The 2,938-nt window shown below is 38.2% G+C and overlaps 1 long non-coding RNA gene across 1 annotated transcript in view; it reads right to left on the minus strand.

Moving 5' to 3' along the window:
- LOC128249806 (uncharacterized) overlaps positions 1-237 on the minus strand; it is a 51,295-nt gene extending 51,058 nt beyond the window's left edge. Inside the window, exon 1 of the long non-coding RNA XR_008265926.1 lies at positions 151-237. This is a non-coding gene — a long non-coding RNA (uncharacterized LOC128249806). The remainder of the gene's footprint in view (positions 1-150) is intronic.
- Positions 238-2,938: the final 2,701 nt, after the last annotated feature.

Here is a 2,938-nt window from a genome sequence, read left to right on the forward strand (position 1 = left end):
AAATACATGCTAAAGGGTGACATGATGTTTGAAGTCGGTTTCAGAAGAATGAAAAGTAATATTTGTGTACCAATAAATATGACAAACATACGTAAGAAGATGAGTAGGACACATCTGTGCCACAGAGTTAAAGCTTAAAAGCATTCTTACGTGTGTAGATTCTCGGCTGAAATTCGTTATGTTTGGTATGTGAATATAGATAGACTAGCAAATAGTTATTTAAGATGAAGAGCTGGCAAGATACAAGAAATATCAAGCATAGACATAAGTTCACACACACACACACACACACATACACACACACACAAACACAAACACACACACACACAAACACAAACACACATACACACACAGACACAAACACACACACACAACCACAAACATACAGACACATCATATGTACACACACACATACACACCCACAGAGGCAATGGATACTTATGTACATAGACACACACACCTATATTTTCGCTCCATGTGCATGTGTGTGAACATTTTACATATAAGTCATCCGTATTTGTATCTGTGTGTCTTTGTGTGTGGTACTGTGTGCTTACATAAATAGAATCCTACGATGGTGCATACATATAGAAATGTATGTGTATACTTGCAAACGCACAAACATATACACGCACGCGCTTATGTGTGTGTGTGTGTTTGTGTGTGCGAGAGAGTGTGTGTATGGTTGAGTGTATGTGTGTGTGTGTGTGTGTGCGAGAGTGTGTGTATAGTTGAGTGTATGTGTGTATCTGTGTGTTTATTTGTTTGTAGTGGATCTTTCGGACATGCCATCTGTTACACAGACAGCCACACTTATTAGCTATGCCGACGACACAAAAGTAGCACAAGCAATCAAGGAACCTTCCGATGCTAATCTTCTACAGAAAGACCGAAATGCCATTTAGAAATGGGCTGAAGACAACAACATGCAATTTAATGCAGGGAAATTCCAAGCCCCCTTGTATCAGCTAGCTTGTGCTAAAATTCCACAACAATAATTTTTGGGCCCAGAAGGTGCGGCAATCCCTTAGTCACAGTGCGTGATTTAGGGATTCATATGATCAATAACGCCTTCTTTCACTTGTATATCACGAAAATGGTAACAATGTATAGGCGAATGGCTGAATGAATTCTGAAAATTTGCAGAACAAGAGACCAGTAAACTATGCTTGTTCTATAGAAGACATTTGTCCCTCGGCCGGCTAGACAACTGCTCTCAAATTTGGTCATACCACAGTGTCAAAATAATAGCGGAACTTAAGGCAGATCAGCGGTGCTACACTAGAAAGACTGCATCAATAGAAAACCTGAGTTACTGGGAAACCTGAAAAAGCTACAACTCTACTCCATGGAATGAAGTTGGGAGATACATGCAGTGATATACGTATGGAATATCCAGGAGGGATTGGTACCAAACTTTGGCACCGAGAGCTATACAAGCCCCCGAACTGGACGTCACAACATTGTCTCGAATGTCCTAGCTATCTCGTCTAGAGTGAGGAATTGCAAGGGACCATGGCTAATTAATATCTTACCAAAACATCTGAGAGATCTACATGCAGTAGGAGAAGATGTTTTCAAGAAACAACTTGACCTCGTGATGTACAAGATCTTAGATAAACCTACGTCACGACAAGAAGCCCAAAACAGGGAGGCGATATTGAACTCCCTCCTTCACCAAAAACCCAATCGTATAAGAATGACCATTGCAAAGAGTACTATCTTAAAGGAATTTAGTCGCAGAAATAGACCCCTGGTAAGCCTAGTACTTATTCTATCAGACTGTTAGGCCGACCAGTTAACTCACGGGTATGTAAACGCACCGGCATCGGTTGTCAAGCGATGATGTGGGGACAAACACAGACACTGACACACACACATATATGTGTGTGTGTGTATGTACAGGAAGGCTTCTTTCAGTTTCCGTCTACTAAATCCACTGGCAAGGCTATGGTCGATCTGAGGCTATAGTAGAAGTGAACCAAAGAGCCAGCATGGAAGTAACCAGAAAGAAGCCGTTATTAACGGAAAAATACAAAACCGTTGCAAAAGTAAATGAGACATTTTTGGGGAAATTAACTAAGTGTATGGATTTAAGTGAAATTTTTGACGTTACTTCTGTTAGTTAATTATGAACTCACATTTATCAGTAGTCCCGTCAACAACAAATAAACACAAAACGTTGCAAAAGTAAATAAGAAATTTGTAGGCAAATTTAACGAATTGTACAGACTGAAGTGAAATTTATGAAGTTATTTCTGTCAGTAAATTATATATAAAATTACTTTCATCAGTAATTGTGAACTTCTTTCGTCAGTAATTTGTCGTTGTTGTTTGTAGATAACGATTGAAAACTTACAGTGAAAACAATGACGATTGAATTTAAAGTGAAAACAACAAAGTCTGAAAAATGCAAATGAAAACAATTGCGTGGGTGAGATGTAGAGAGAGGGAGAGAGAGAGAGAGAGAGAGAGAGAGAGAGAGAGAGAGAGAGAGAGAGAGAGAGAGAGGGAGAGAGAGAGAGAGAAATAGAGAGCTAGTTAGACAAATAAAATAGATATAGATACATAGATAATATATAGACAGAGATGGATAGAGAGATATAGAGATATATAGAGAGATAAAGATAGATAGAGATGGATAAGCAAGTTAGACAGGTAGGTATACAAAAAATATTCAATACATTAGATACAAAAACGTACATATGTTTACTAAAAAGGTTCGAATTACAGAGAATATAAATGATATCAATAACTAAATGAGTTGAAAAAGAGTATTACAAATCCAACAGCTGTTTCTGGGGGTTCGGTTGTCACTAAAAATGGTTGTAAATTGATACCATCGTCAGATGTTACGAGCCTCCATCTTCAGGGAAGAAATCTTACGTTTGAGGTGTTGACAGAAAGTAGACTGCAGATATATATATATATATATATA

The sequence above is a fragment of the Octopus bimaculoides genome, chromosome 1, assembly GCF_001194135.2.
Source record: "Octopus bimaculoides isolate UCB-OBI-ISO-001 chromosome 1, ASM119413v2, whole genome shotgun sequence".
Taxonomy (NCBI): domain Eukaryota; kingdom Metazoa; phylum Mollusca; class Cephalopoda; order Octopoda; family Octopodidae; genus Octopus; species Octopus bimaculoides.